This window comes from Hemitrygon akajei, chromosome 11, assembly GCF_048418815.1.
Source record: "Hemitrygon akajei chromosome 11, sHemAka1.3, whole genome shotgun sequence".
Classification (NCBI taxonomy): Eukaryota; Metazoa; Chordata; class Chondrichthyes; order Myliobatiformes; family Dasyatidae; genus Hemitrygon; species Hemitrygon akajei.
Window position 1 is genome coordinate 169,879,313 of NC_133134.1, and position 17,469 is coordinate 169,896,781.

Sequence of the window (17,469 nt, forward strand, 5' to 3'; positions counted from 1 at the left end):
TCAGTTTAGACTCAGTTGGATGGTTATGGCCAGGCTTAACTTGTTTGGAATGGATCTGATTTAGCTGGTTGTGTTCGCTTGAGATGGACTGGATGGCTCAGCGTGGTTTGGATCGGCTGCGGTTATGATGGGTAGCTTTGGTTTAGTTTGGGTTGAGTGTGGATTGGATTGGTCTCGCTTGGGTCGGCTTGGATTAGCTAGGTTTAACGTTGGCTGAATTGGGTTGGGGAGGTTTAGGGTTGGAAAGAGTCGATTTGATCTAATGTAGCTCGTTTCGAACCGGGATGGAAAAAGAGATTTGGTTCGTTAGGGTTAGGCTGCTATGGGTGGGGGTCCTCCATACACCGTAGGCTGCGTTTGCCTCGGTTGAGGCGGGTTACTTTCTCACCTCCGTGGTGGCAACTACCTCCCCCTTCCCACCACCCACCCGCTCACTCCAGTCGGGTTATGGGTGGCCCTAACTAATTTTCTAAAGCCGGGCCTAGTTTAATTAATCAAGGAAACCCTTCCCCAAAGAAAAAAAAAGTCCAAACCTTCCCCCGAGTAACCTCCCTGAGGGGCAAAAAGCTCACGGTAGCTCTGCTCCGCTACCCCGGTCTAACTTTGTCTGCAGTTTAACCCCGGGATTCTGAATGCGTCGCTAGAACCCCGGAGCCAAATTGGTTGACACGGAGTAGGATGAAAGCCTCCCCGGTTCGTTGTTATCGTTCCGGTTTGACGGTAAGTCCGTTCTGGACGCGTCCTTATCCCGTCTCTTCAGCAAATGACCATTCCGATCCACAGGCGCTGCGCTCCCGGGGGGATCCAGGTTTCCCCCAGTGTCCTGGCAGGAGCGCTGCTCTCGCCTTCTTTGCGTCGCGGTGCAGATAAAATCCAGTTTTTCATTCTGCCTTCTCTAGATCTGCGAGACTCCAAACTGCCGTGATCCAGCCGGGTAAGGACCCAAAGCTGAGATACTCCAGGCGGAGTAATCGATCAGAGGTCACGGCGCCCCTCTCCGCGTCTCGCTCACCCTCTCTGCATCGTCCCCGCGGGCGTAGAGCGCTAGCTCGGTGCACGGCGCCCGCCGCCGCGATCTACAAGTGACCCGAGCCTGCAGCCGAGCTCTGTCGAAGAGTTAACGTGGAGCCCTGGGCAACTCTCACTATGCGGAACCCGGACGCTTAGCGAGACTGACAGAGCTGCAAACCTAGTTTGTGTCTGGAGTGAGGCACTCGCTCATCCAGGCTGGGGTGAGGGGGTTAATTCAGTGAAGGCACGGAGTGATTCATGCACAGGTACAAGAATACCACACAATAACGCAGGCACAGACTTGGTACACACACACAAACACACAAACACACACACACACACACACACACACACACACACTAACAGACACATACATATACTCACAGACACACACACTAACAGACACATACATATGCTCATAGACACACATACAGTCACACACAAACTCACATACAGTCACACACATGGACACAAACAGGCACACTCTCTCTCTCTCTCTCTCTCTCTCTCTCACACACACACACAGACACACACACACACACACACACACACACACACATAATTGCAGATACACACAAGGATACACGCAATCGTACATTCAGATGAATAACCTGACAAACACAATCTCACACGATGAAACACAATTTCACATATACTGTAGACACACACGTTTTTTCTGACACACACGATTCCAAGCATGTGCACAAAAATAAAGGCAATGTCCGTCACAAACACATCAGTACACACAATCACACCCATGAATACGAGTACATGCACAGCGATACACAATCACATTCACTCTAAGATGTACATGTCTGTACAGTCTCACACGCATGCAGGCAATGACAGATAGGCCAGCATACACTAGATGTCAGACACAGTTACAGAAACGCAACTGCACATACAGCCACACTGTCACCAAATGACACTCGTGACAATCCAAACACAATGAAAACACTTACATGTACAGTGTATAGTCCATGCAACACGCCAAACTGTAGTATTCAGTTACAAATATTAAACAAACGGTATCCCCAAGTCCCAGAAAGAAACTCTGGGGCTGGTATCTAGAAGAAGAAGGGGTCTGAAGGGCCATCTGAAAGGAGTTGGGGAAGAAATTTCCTGAGCTGAGGGATCTGGCGGTCACTAGCGGTGGAATTTGTGGCAAGAGGCCCACGTTAAAGGGCAGGAAAACCCACATGCACAGAACACACACGATTGTACTTTGAAAGACAGTTGGCCTCAGACAAATAGACATCCACTCAAGTACACATACGTATTTATTGAAACTTCATACAACACAGCGCATCTACACATTCAGGAACACAATGTATTCAGCCAAACCCACGCACATTCATGCACACATAGTCTTGCTCGCCATTTTAAACGTACAGCCCATCAATTCACATGAATCTGTGTGCAATTGTACACCCCCACTTAATCTGGACATTACTCATAAGCTCTGACATAATATCATTGTCAGTTCTAGTCTATGGGACAATATTTTACATGCGTGCATAGTTAAAGAGAGCTACATTTACACCAATATGTGTATACTGTGGACACACCACATTCCTCAGAGTATCACCTTCACACACGCACCACACACATTGACACTCCGTACACACGAGTGCACATTCAACAACACAAACACATAAATACGCGTGTGAATACTTGTATATGTATACACGTGCACACAGCAGCACACGCATACACAGTCACGCCTGGTGTGCACATACAGTCTTCCAAGTCTACCAACCTTTACTGAACGTGGTCAGTCTAACATTGATTGCACGGTGCGGTGTATTCCACGCGATCTAATTTATTTCACGTTCAGAATTGATTCATTTGGACCTAGTCTATATCTCTTCGTCAGCAACAGAGGGGAATGATATGACCAACAGGTTTACTTACTCCCGGACAGCAGTTAGCAGAGGGAGTGGGAAGTATCACCTTGTACGCGATACTTAGTCACGCTTCGATTATTTTCCGAGGGTTGTAAATCAGCTTTGATTGATGTTGTTGTTGAATAAAGACGATCAGATAAACGGCAGAGTTCATTTGCACCGTGGGCGCCCACGCTAATAGATTTTAACACAGCTCTAAATACTAATTAGACATCAGCAAGAATGGCAACAAAACGGCAGCATATTGGGGATAATTCTCCGGATTCTGCAAGATAAGCTTGCATTCTGCGCGTGGTGTAAACTATTTTACACACTGCATTTAACAGATCCAAGTGGCAAAAGAGATTAAAAACGGAAGGCAATTCTTAAAATGATTCTTTGCATTTGCAACATACTTCCCAAACGAGACTGTTCATTTCTTCCCTTTTTTACATTTGCTTTTTTTATTTTCAGCAATTTACTGGTGATGATTTCTCTCTCCCCGCGACGTGCTATAAATAGGTTTCACTTGGTAAGATCCAGGGCGCAGCAGCAAGCACAGTTCAGTTAAAAGCTGTCCGTGGTGCTGAAGACAATGCCAAATGCAAGTGCCAGAGCAAAGCCATTCAGCACCAAAGACAGCGGCCTGCGCGGCGTTTACACGACCAATCCGGCCAGATATTCTTCGGACTGCAGATACTGGCATTCAGGACCAATAACACAAAAAAAAAGCTCGCGGAACTCATCAAGTCAGGCAGCGTCTATGGAGGGGCATGAACAATCGATGCCTCTCGTCGAGACCCTTCACCAGGACTAGGAAAGAATGGGGACAAAAGCCAGAATAAGAAGATGGGGGAGGGAGGGGAGTACAAACTGGCGGGTGATAGGTGAATCTAGGTAAGAGGTGGAAGGTAGGATGATGGGGGGAAATGTAAGAATCTGGGAGGTGATTGGTGGAAAAGCCACAGGAAGAAAGAATCAAATAGGAGAGGACAGTGGACTACAGAATAATACGGTTGGGGGAAGGGAACAGCAGGGAATTGTCACTGGAAGTTAGTGAAATCATTATTGATGCTGTCAGGTTGGAGACTACCAAAATGGAACATGAGGTGTTGTCCTCTAATCTATATCCAGCCCCAATTCAGCATCAGAGGATACTGGGGTCAGACGTGTCCGTGTGAAAATTGGAAGTGGAACTAAAATGGGTGGCTTCTTGGAGATCCTGAATGTTTTGTTGGGCAGAACAAAGGTGCTTGATGATACCATAAATTCTTTATGAATACAGTTTGACTATTTAAAAACAAACATCACAACAATATAGAACATGGAAAACAACTGCACAAGAACAGAACCTTCAGCCCATAAGGTTGTGCTGAACAAATTAAACTAGTAATTAAATGTCTCACCAGTTTTGTCCTTAATTAATAGTGCAACTTCCCTTCCCCCAAACCAATGTTCCCTCTAATATTTTTTACAGTTGTATGGACCATTGTTCTGAGCAGGACATTTTTACATGGCCTAAAAACTCTTTGGCACTTCACAAACAATAAACTGTGGCTTGTGTTTATTAACAATAAACTACTGACTTCCATTCTGTATATATTGTTACAATTTGTAACAGTGTTGTAATTTGAAACACTAACAATGTAAGTATGTTGAAGCTCTAACACAGGGGTGTCAAACTCATTTTAGGTCACGGGCCGAATTGAGCAAAATGCAGCTTCATGCGGGCCGGATCAGTCGGACGCGTGCGGACGCAGCTTTCGTTGCCTCCATTTTTTCAGCCTGCTCTCATGTGTCTCCGTCTCTGCTATAACTACAAAGTGTTTCACTTTACAAATTCCGTTTCTTATGAAGAGGACTGCCGAGCAAGACTGCCGAATAAACACTAAAAACCCTGAAAACCTGGTACCTGAATAAACTCAGCATTAGCCATATCATACGCCATAGGCGCTTCGATTACTGGGGCCAGCTTTAATAGTAATTAGATATTATCTCGCGGGCCAAAGATAATTCCACCATGGGCCGGATTTGGCCCGCGGGCCTTGTTTTTAAGTAAAGATTGAGGAACATTTATTATTGTGAAAATTTGTGGATATATTCATGAATGCAACTAATTGCAAGCTATTTCACAATTATATTAACATTATATAGTTGTGCAGCTGCAAAGGCCACGTGCATGGAAGCATTTCAGTTACTGCGCAGCCATATTAGAGGATAACTCTAATATGGGTTATCTAGAGGATAACTCTAATATGGGTTATCTAGAGGATAACTCTAATATGGGTTATCTAGAGGATAACTCTGCACAACTTAGAGGAAATAGTGGCATCATCTCAGCCCAGCACCTATTCCTTCCCTCTCTGTGCTTTTTAAAACAATGAAATCATGGAACATTGAACAAAACCCCGTTCCTTCTCAACTACACTCAGTGTCTGCTTTAATGTACCTAATAAAGTGGTCACTGCATGTATGTTCGTGGTCTTCTGCCACTATAATCTATTCATTTCAAAGTTTGATATGTTGTGCATTCAGAGATGCTCTTCTGCTCACCACTGTTTTAACATGTGGTTATTTGAGTTACTGTCACCTTCCTGTCAGCTTGAACCAGTCTGGCCATTCTCTTCCGACCTCTCATTAACAAGGCACTTTGACCCACAAAACTGCCGCTCAATTATTTTTTTTTCCTGTTCACTCCATTCTCTGTAAACTCTAGAGACTGTTGTGCATGAAAATCCCAGGAGATTAGTGGTTTCTGAGATACTCAAACCATCCTGTCTTGCACCAACAATCAATCCACAGTCAAAGTCACTCAGATCATATTCCTTAGCCATTCTGATGTTGGGCCTGAACAACCGAACCTCTAGACCTTGTCTGCATGCTTTTATGCATTGAGTTGCTGCTACATGATTAGCTGATTAGATATTTGTATCAGTGAGCAAGTGTACAGGTGTACCTAGGAAGTAGCTACTGAGTGTAAGCCCCTGTAATGACCACAACATCATATTTCCAATATACTGATACATGTTCTAAGTTTATTGCCCTTACCCATAATACTCTTAACTTAAAAATAAACGCACTTCAAACCACCTGTCCCATCTTGTCTATGTCCTTCCTTGCGGACTTAGCAATCATATTTATGCTCGGGTGTCTTGAATGGGGTTTGAAACCAGGATTTCCTGGCTGAGAGAGCATACAGCCCTTGTGCCTTTGATAATTCTTTGAGTAAGCTCTCCAATCAGTCCAACCCTGCTCCACTCTATGAACAACTCTGCAGTGTTTTCCTTTACAAGTAATCATTCAATTCATTTTTGGAAGTCATTCACTTCCATCATTGTTCTGGGCAATTCACATTGCAGATCACATCAGCTGAAAATCAAACTGTTCGCTCCTTTCCCTTTTCTTAGAATCTGCTTAAGCTCTACAAATAAGAATAATTAGAGAGATTGCTATGATGTCTGCTAAGCAATCTGATGAATATATCACTCAATCCAGTGATGAAAATATCCATGAAAGAGAAACTTAATTAAGTCCCTTAAAGTGCCGCTGGAACAAGATCACCTGCGATATAAAGTTAGTGGTGTTGATGTTTGCTTCACCTTGAATCATGGCAAAACATTTTAAAAACCTTTGACCTATTCCAGCACAACCTTAATCAGTCAAGGCTTGGAGATGGCAGAAATTAGGATACGTAAAGAGCAGAGATTAAGCTCAAAATCAAGAATGGCTTTGAAAGAGTATACATAGGAAGAAGCTGTTCCCATTAACCAAGGGCATGTAACAAAACTATTTGTGCTAACGCAATTGTAAATAATCCCAGAAGGGATATTGTTTGTGTGGTGAGCTGTTAAAGCATGGAACACTACAGCAAATGAACAGGGCTTGGCCCACAGTGTTGCACCAAACCAACTAAAGTAGTGATCGAATGCCCAACTAAACTAATCCCTTCTGCCTACACAACATCTATATCCCTCCATTTGCTGTACATTCATGTGCTGATCTAAGAGCCTCTTAAATGCCTCTATCATATCAGCCTCTACTGCCATCCCAGGCAGCACATTCCAAGCACTCACCATTCTCTGGGTAATAAGCTTCCCCATACATTTCTGTTGAACTTACCCCCTCTCACCTTAAATGAACACCTTCTGGTATTGGACATTTCAATCCAGGGAAAAAGATATATTTTTGTTGTCTATCTGTGTCTCTCATAATCTTGTTTGTCTCTATCCAATATTCCCTCAGCCTTCACCACTCCAGAGTAAACAACCCAAGTTTGTTCAACTTCTCTCTAATCCAGGCAGCATCCTGGTAAAGCTCTTAGGCACCCTCTGCAAAGTCTCCATATCCTTCTTGTAATGGGGTGACCAGAATTGATTGCAATTGATTGTCTGTCTCTTAGTTAATTTCACTCACCTCTTTGATGGCACAGTGGATCAGACCTGTGAAATGCAAGACATAGAGATAGAGAGATGGATAGATGGATGGAGAGAGAGAGAGAGTGAAAGTGAGAGAGAGAGATGGAGGGAGAAAGAGAGATGGGGTGAAAGAGAGAGATGGAAAGGAAGAGAGAGAAAGAGAGGAGAGGAGAAACAGTAATATTCTAGTCTAATCCACCTTCCACACTGTGTGAACTGATTACTGTTGGTCTGAGAGAGGCTGGTGTTAGAATCTAAGTGATGGGAAAAATCTGTGAGACTCTTGCTCCTGATCATTGAACTGTGGCAGCCAGTAAAGAAGAGGTGTCCTGTGACAGAGAACTGGGGAAATGCAGGATCAACACCAGTAGTAATGCCTCTGCTGTTAAATGGTGTTCACTGCAGCGATCACAGCAATGGAGGACTCTGGTTCCAGGTAACACAACAGAAACAAGAAGGTAAGAAGTGACTCAACTATACACACAGATGCTAATCATATTAACCGGGCTAAAGATCAGTTAGTGGGACTTTACATGCAGCTCATAAGTGATGAAATAAAATCAACTTGATTCACATATCATCAACAGGTTTTGCAGTTGTTGTATTTGGACATCTAGAGATAATTCATTGTGGACCAAAGGGCCTGTAATGTGCTGTACTATTCTATGTTCTATGTTCTAAGGAGACTTTAATGAGGTCAGAGGCAAAAGTTAGGCTAAAAAGTTCAAAGCTCAAAGTAAGTTAATTATCAAAGTATATACATGTCACCCTATACAACCCTGAGATTTGTTTTCTTGCAGACACACTCAGTAAATCAAACAACTATAACAGAATGAATGAAAGACTAGACCAATAGGGTGTACAGCCAGTGTGAAAAAGACAGCAAATGAATAAGGAAAGGAATAGCAAAAAATGAATAAGCAATAAATATTGAGACCACAAGATGAAGAAACCCTGAATGAGCCCATAGGCTGTGGGAACAGTTCATTGATAGGCAAGTGAAGTTGAGTGAAGTTATCCCCACTGAAGGTTGAGGGGTAATAACTGTTCCTGAACCTGGTGGTGTGGGCCCTGTGGATCCTGTACCTTCCTCCTGATGACACGAGTGAGAAGAGAACGTGGCCTGGGGAGTGGGGGTCCCTGATGATGGATGCTGCTTTCCTGCAACAACACTCCATGTACATTGTCTCAGTGTTTTGAGGACTTTACTCATGATAGACTGGTTTGTACCCATCACTTTTTGTAGGATTTTCTGTTTAAAGGCATTGGTGTTTCCGTACCAGGCTGTGATACAACCAGTTAGTATACCCTCCACCACATGTCTATAGAAGTTTTAGATGTCATGTCGAATGTTTGCAAACTTTTAAGGAAGTAGAGGCACTGCCGTGCTTTCTTCGTAACAGCAACTACTTGCCAGGCCCAGGTCAAGTCCTCCAAAATAACAGCATTGAGGAATTTAAAGTTGTTGACCCTCTCCACCTCCGATTTTCTAATGAGGACCAACTTGTAGACGTCCGGTGTTCTCCACCTGAAGTCAATAATCAGCTCCTTGGTCTTGCTGATATCAAGTGAGAGGTTGTTGACCCTCTCCACCTCCGAGTCTCTGATCTCCCTCCTACACACTGATTCCTCACCATCTTTGATTCAGCCAATAACCAAAAGAATAACAATCAAAAGCTGTACACCTGAGGGACAATTAAGGTTAACTTTATTTGACACATGCACATAAAAATATGCAATAAAACATGTCATTTGCATCACCAACCAACACAGCCCCCAAGTGTCACCACTCTTCTGACACCAACATATCACGCCCACAACATAGTAACCCTAAAACCTGGAACAGCCAGAGGAAATCCACACAGTTACAGGCAGAGGCCATTCAGTGATCACTGCCTCTATAATGCAACTGCACTAGCCACTAAGCTACCATGTTAAACGTTTCAGTGAGTTGCAGCTGAGAACTTCCACATTGAGATCCATCTCTCCACCATTACTCCCTCAGCACTTCAGGTGAGAACATTCCAAGGCAATATCCTTCATTATCTCTACGTGTTGCAGCGCATTTGCAAGTCAGCTAACAGAAACCTAAAATTAACTGTGATCAAGGAGGTTAATGCAGTTTAAACCTTCACTTTTACTTATTTAGACAAATGCACAAGGTGACAGGCCCTTCCAACCCAACGGGCCAACACCGCCCAATTACACCCATGTGACCAATTAACCTTCTAACATGTACACCTTTGGAAAATGGGATTAAACTGGAGCACCTGGAGGAAACCCACATAGTCATGGGGAAAAGGTACAAATTCTTTACGGACTGCTTTGGGAATTGAACTCTAATTGCTGGCACTGTAGTGGGACTTCAAACTGTAAAACTCAATACCATGAACTTTGCTCTGATCCAAGTGGTGATCTATATTTTCCATAGATCATAAGATATAGGAGCAGAATTAGGCCATTCAGCCCAGCAAATCTGTCCTGACATTCATGGCTGATTTTTCAATCCCATTGTCCCATCTTCTCTCCACAACCCTTGACCCCACCCCCGATTAATCAAAAACGTATCAATCTTTGTCTTAAATATGATCAATGATTTTTGGCCTCCACAGCCGTCAGTGGCAATGAATTCCATTGATTCACCACCCTCAATCTAACAAAATTCCTCCTCATCTCTCTTCTAAAGGGACAACCCTCTATTTTGAGGCTGTACCTCTGGTCCAAGACTGCCCCTCTATTGGAAACATCCTCTCCATATCCACTCTGTTTAGGCCTTTCCATATCCAGCAGGTTTCAATGAGATTTCCCCACCCACCCCCATTCTTTTAAAGTACAATGAGTTCAGGCACAGAGACTTCAAATGCTCTGGTAAGCCTTTCATTCCTGGAATTATTCTTGCAAATCTCCTCTGGACCCTCTCCACGGTCAGCACATCCTTCCTTAGACACTGGGCCCAAAATTACTCACAATACTCCAAATGTAGTCTGAGCAATGTCTTATAAAGCCTCAGCATTTCATCCTTGCCTTCATACTTTTTTACTTTTTGCATTTATATTCCAGTCCTCATTTTCATCGAATTAATATTTATTGGCAATGCTTAATATGTTTGCATCTGTTTTTTAAAACAGTTTTCAAATCCAGGAAATTATCTCTTTTAGTTGTCACATCCTGATTAATATAATCATTTGTTTGAACCCTTTAAGTTTTGGTGGGGATCTGACTGTGGAACCTGAGGCAGAGAACAGAAACAGGCCCTTTGGCCCTTGCCTCCATGTTGGTCATTGTGCTCACCTACATTAACACCATTTCCCTACATTGTCCATTGCCCTCCATGCCTTGATGATTGAAGTACTTGTTCAGATGCTTCTGAAATGTTGTGAGGGTATCTCCCTCCACTCTGGAGGCAGAGCTTTCCTGACTCCAACCATACTCTGTGTGGAAATAGCCTGCTATCTCTGCCTCTCATAATTTTGTAAACCTCTATCAGGACTCCCCTCAGCTTCCACCAGTCCAGAGAAAGCAACCTCTCCTTATGGCAGATACCCTCTAAACCAGGCAGCATCCTGGTGAACATCTTCTGCACCCTCTCCAAAATCTACACATCTTTCCCGTAATGGGATGACCAGAATTAAATAAGACCAGAAGACATAGGAGTAGACTTAGACCATTCGGCCCATTGGGTCTGCTCTGCCATTCCATCATGGCTGGCTTATTATCCCTCTCAAACCCATTCTCCTTCCTTCTCCCCATAAACTAATCAAGAACCTATCAACCTCAGCTTTAAATATATCCAATGACTTGGCCTCCACAGCCACCAGTGACAATGAATTCCACAGATTCACCACCCTCTGGCTAAAGAAATTCCTCTTCATCTCTGTTTTAAACGAACGTCCTTGTATTTTGAGGCTGTGCCCTCTGATCCTAGACTCTCCAACCACAGGAAACCTCCTCTTTATGTCCACTCTATCCAGGCCTTTTAATATTTGATAAGTTTCAATGAGATCCCCCCCTCCCTCAGTCCTGGAAACATCATACTTCTGATATGATGAGTTTAAAATGATCAGAGAATTAATTTTAACAATTTACAAATCAATGGAATATCTAGACTATCAGATCTATAGCATGCAAAAATAATTGGTATAGAGCCCGGCCCATCCACTCTCAGCTTGTCTGTGTCTCTGCTTCAAAGCTTGAGGAAGCAATTTGCCAGAGGAACTCGCCAGTCGGAGCAGCACCTCCGGGGAGGAAGGGCTTGGCGATGTTTTGGGTTGAAACTCTGTTTTAGGCCGGGAAGCATCAACAATTCCTTTCCTCAGAGTTCCTCTGGCTTCACGTTCCAACATCTATTAATGAGGATTACTTTATTTTATCACATGTACATCAAAATGTGTCATTTGCATCAATGATTAACACAGTCCGAGGATGTGTTTAGGGCCTCCTGCAAGTGTCACCGTGCTTCTGGCGCCAACGTAGCATGTCCACAACTTACTAACCCTAACCTGTACATCTTTGGGACGTGGGAGGACATCTCTTAACGTGAGATTGTTGTTGACTTCAGGAGGGCATGGAGCAACCACTCCCCGCTGAACATCGACGGCTCCTCAGTAGACATCGTTAACAGCACCAAATTTCTTGGTGTTCACCTGGCAGAGAATCTCACCTGGTCCCTCAACACCAGCTTCATAGCAAAGAAAGCCCAGCAGCGTCTCTACTTTCTGCGAAGGCTGAGGAAAGTCCATCTCCCACCCCCCATCCTCATCACATTCTACAGGAGTTGTATTGAGAGCATCCTGAGCGGCTGCATCACTGCCTGGTTTGGAAATTGCACCACCTCGGATCGCAAGACCCTGCAGCGGATAGTGAGGTCAGCTGAGAAGATCATCGGGGTCTCTCTTCCCGCCATCACGGACATTTACACTACACGCTGCATCCGCAAAGGAAACAGCATTATGAAGGACCCCATGCACCCCTCATACAATCTCCTCTCCCTCCTGCCATCTGGGAAAAGGCACCGAAGCATTCGGGCTCTCACGACCAGACTGTGTAACAGTTTCTTCCCCAAAGCTATCGGACTCCTCAATACCCGGAGCCTGGACTGACACCTTGCCCTACTGTCCTGTTTATTATTTATTGTAATGCCTGCACTGTTTTTGTGCACTTTATGCAGTCCTGTGTAGGTCTGTAGTCTAGTGTAGCTTTCTCTGTGTTGTTTTTTTACGTAGTTCAGTCTAGTTTTTGTACTGTGTCATGTAACACCATGGTCCTGTAAAACGTTGTCTCATTTTTACTATGTACTGTACCAGCAGTTATGGTCAAAATGACAATAAAAGTGACTTGACTTGACTTGAAACCCACACAGTCATGGGGATAACATACAAACTCCTTACAAAGAACAACGGAGTTGAATCCGGGTCACTGTCACTTTAATAGTGTTACACTAACTGCTACACTACTGAGTCCCAGACTCCACCAGCATTTCTTCAGCTCCCTGATAATTATTCTACTAATTCCCTGAAATCCTTCCCTCCTGGTTCTTAAACCTCTCTAGCAGGAAAAAAATAGATTCAATCTGGGACCATTATAGTTTTATATTAAATCTCTCCTCAGTCTTATTTGATTCAAAGAAAATATCCCTCAAACAATCTGATCTACGATCATTCTGAATTCTCAGTCCTCGCAATATCCCCATAAATCGCCTCTGCACTCTTTCCAATGTTGTCACACACCACCCTGCAATCTGCTGACCAGAATTGGACATGATATTCCAGCTGCATTCGAACTGATGTTTTATTCAGTTCTGGCATTTCTTTCCTAATCTTGCATTCTGCTCCTTGTCCAACAATGGACAGCATCACACACATCCTTGTAACTAGAATGCCTTGTATCTTCAGGAACTTTTGGACATGCATTCCAAAACATCTTTGTCCCTCTACACCTCCCAGGAGAAAAATTAGTCAATTGGAAAATGGCTTTTTTTAAAATTTAGAGATACAGCGCAAAACAGGCCCTTTGGCCAAATGAGCACGTGCTGCCCAATTACTCCCATGTGAGCGATTGACCTTTGGAATGTGGTAGGGAACTGAAGAACCTGGAGGAAATCCGGGCAGTCATGAGGAGAACATATCAACTCCTTACAGACAGTGGCAGGATCAGAACTCCCTGACAAATAGATGCTAACCTAACCACTGCACTACCGTGTCACCCTGGTTTATTACAGTCAGATGTACCAAAGTACAGTGAAATACTTTGTTCTGCAGGCAGATCTCTTCATCCCGTCAGTGCACGGAGGTACAACAATGGAAAACAATAGCAGAATGAAGTGTTGGAGTTACAGAGAAAGAGCCGTGCAGGTGGACAAAATGGTGAAAGGCAAGCAAGGCTGAAATCTCAGGAGTCTATCTGTTCATACTAGGGCCTGATCAATAGTCATATAACAGCGGGGTAGAAGCTGTCCTTGAGCCTGGTGGCATGTGCTTGTATCTTCTGCCTGAAGGGAGTGGGGAGAAGAGGGAAGTTGCTGGGTGAAAGGGGTCTTTGATCGTGCTGGCTGCTTTACTTCATTTCATAGCGTGTCGCACCAGACAGTCAGCCATTCTTGTCTGGCGCGTGGTGTCAGGATCGGTCTCCTTTTCCAATTAACCGGGTCACAGTACGAATGTTCCTGACTTGACCCTTGTAGTTTTTTACGAGGCCGAGTGGCTAGCTCGACGCTCAACCCGGCACGGATGCTCGGGGGTGGCCCGGCTTAGATTCGAACTCGGGAGCCTTCGCTCCGGAGCCCGGCGCTGATGTCACTGCGCCACCGGCCGACTGGCTGCTTCACTGAGAAGTGTAGGCAGAGTCCGTGCAGGACGGGCTACTCTGTGATGCATTGAGCAGAGTTCACAACTCTGCAGCTTCTAGCAGACTTGGGCAAAGCAGCTGCCATCCCGAGCCTGGATGCAACCAGACAGGCAGCACATTGATAGAAACCGGTGAGGATATTGATAAGATAGCCACTTAGTCTCTATTCTCCCATGCTGTTTCCCTTACCAAACGTACTCATTCACATTTTTTTTTTGCATTTGCTGCTTTTTGATCTCTCTGGCCAGGTCTTTGTGATCCCGGAGCAACACACGCAAAATGCTGGAGGAACCAATCAAGAATATCTCAACCTCTGTCTTAAATATACATAAAGGACAGGCAGCATCTGTGGAGAGAAATAAATAGTCAATGTTTCAGGCCGAACCCTTCACCAGGACTGGAAAGGAAGGGGCAGAAGAAGGTGGGGAGAGGAGGAGCAGGTGATAGGTGAGACCAGATGAGGGGGACGAAGTGAGAAGCTGGGAGGTGATAGGTAGAAGAAGAAGGAATCTGATAGGAGAGGAGAGTGGACTGTGGGAGAAAGGAGAGGAAGAGGGGCACCAGAGGGAAGTGATGGACAGATGAGAAGAGAAGAGGTGAGAGGGTATCCAGAATGGGAAATGGACAAAGAGAGAATGGAGAGAGAGGGAGAAATTATCAGAAATGAGAGGAATTGATATTCATGCTGTCGGGTTGGAGGGTACCAAGACAGAGTATGAGGTGGGCTCCTCTACCGAGAGTGACTGTGAAGAAGGCAATGGACCGACATATCCAAATGGGAATGGGAAGGTGAATTGAAATGGCTGTCGTCCTGTCTCATGCAGCTTCCTTCTTCCTTTTCATCATCTTGCTGTTTTTGGGATAACCTGCTAACCTCTCCAAAGTGCCTGTTACACTTAATGCAAAGTTGTTGCTAAATACCGGAAGATTAGCCCGAGATGTTCTGCTGCAGGCCTATTCCAGGTTTGAAGACTCTGTGCACTCACCCAGGCTTTCTGCTGCTGAGCCAGTTACCAAGCCCAACTTGCCTTGGACACCAACAGTGTTTACTGACTGAACACTAAGGGTATTTACCTTCATACTTTGGATAAAGAGGCCAAGACATTGTGTTGGTTAAAGCAGAGGTTGATTGGTTCTCGTTTAGAGATACAGCATGTAACAGGCCCTTCCAGCCCAATGAGCTGTACTGCCCACCCTCTTAAATCTAGCCTGATCACAGGACAATTTGCAGCCAGCTATTACCCTACTAACTGATACATCTTTGGAGGAAACTGGAGCACCCAGAGGAAACCTGCATGCTCACAGGAAAGACCTACAAGGGGGGTGAGAGAGTGAATAACTCAGCCATGATTGAATTGCAGTGCAGACTCAAGTGATCCCATGCAGGTCCAGCAAAGAGCTTTAAAAAGCAGGAAGCTTTTCAAAGGGAGTCATTGGAGTACTGCACAGACACAACAGAAGCATTTCCGCCCAGGTCCAGCAAAGAGCTTTAAAAACCCAGTCTCTATAAAAGAGAGGCAGCACCTAGTGGATCGATCATTGTGGGAGCAGTTGTCATGGGAGTAGTCTGAGACAGAGTAGTAAGGCTTTGGCTCAACAAGTCTTTGGCCAGAACAAGCGGTGGCAAGGTAAGTAGGTGAGTTCATTCTTTATTTCTTATTCTGAATTAACTCTCGAGAGAATAGGCTGATGTCTACAGAGCCAGTGTTCTGCTCTGGGTGTCAGATGTGGGATTTCCAGATGTAGGCCACACACACAAAATGCTGGTGGAATGCAGCTGGCCAGGCAGCATCTGTAGGGAGAAGCACTGTCGACGTTTCGGGCCGAGACCCTTCATCAGGACACTAAGATGTAGGGTTGAGATTGCAAAGAGAGATGGAAAAGGCATGTAATAAGGGTAATGACACAATTGTAAAGGGGGACTTCAATATGCAAGGGGATTGGGAAAATCAGGTTGGTGTTGGATCGCAAAAGAGGGAATTTGTTGAATGCCTACGAGATGGCTGTTTAGAGCAGTTTGTGCTTGAGCCTATGTGGGGAAAAGCCATCTTAGATTGGGTGTTGTGTAATAACCCAGATCCTATTAGGGAGTTTAATGTAAAGGAACCCTTAGGAGGCAGTGATCATAATATGATTGAATTCGTACTGCAATTTGAGAGGGAGGAGTGTAACTCACACGTATCAGTATTGCAATGGAATAAAGAGATTTACAGAGGCATGAGAGAGGAGCTTGCCCACGTGGATTGGAGGAGGATTCTGGTGGGGATGACGGCAGAGCAGAGATGGCTGAAGTTTCTGGGAATAGTTCACAAGCCACAGGATAGATATGTCCCACAGAAGAAGTTCTCAAAAGGCAGGGGTAGGTAACTGTGGCTGACAGGGGAAGGGCATGTAAAGTAGCAAAAGTGAGTGGGAAGTTGGATGATTGGGAAGCTTTTAAAATCCAACAAAAGGCAACTGAAAAAGCTATAAGAAGGGAAAAGATGAAATACAAGGGCAAACTAGCCAATAATGTAAAGCAGGATACTAAAAGTTTTTTTCAGTTATAGAAAGAGTAAAAGGGAGGTGAGAGTTGATATTGGACCACTGTAAAATGATGCTGGTGAGGTAGTAATGGGGGGGACAAAGAAATGGCAGATGGACTTAATATGTACTTTGCATCAGTCTTCACTGTGGAAGACTCTAGCAGTGTGCCAGAGGTCCGTGAGTGTCAGGGAGCAGGAGTGAGTGCCATTGCTATTACAAGGGGAAAAAATGCTTGGCAAACTCAATGGTCTTAAGATGGATAACTCACCTGGACCAGATGGACTGCATCCCAGAGTCCTGAGAGAGGTTACTCAAGAGATTGCAGATGCATTGGTCATGATCTTTCAAGAATCACTTGATTCTGGCATGGTCCCAGAGGATTGGAAGATTGCAAATGTCACTCCACTGTTTAAGAAGGGAGGATGGCAAAAGAAAGGAAATTATAGGTTAGATAGCCTAACCTCAGTGGCTGGGAAGGTTTTGTAGTCTATCATTAAGGATGAGGTTTCGAGGTACTTGGAGACTAATGATAAAGTAAGTCAAAGTCAGCATGGTTTCTGTGAAGGGAAATCTTGCCTGACAAATTTGTTAAGAGTTCTTTGAGGAAGTATCTAGCAGAGTGGACAAAGGAGAGGCAGTGGCTGTCATTTACTTGGATTTTCAGAAGGTATTTGATAAGGTGCCACCCACAAGGCTGCTTAACAAAATAAAATCCTATGGCATTGCAGAAAAGATACTGGCATGGATGGAGGAATGGCTGACAGGGAGAAGGCAGTAAGTGGGAATAA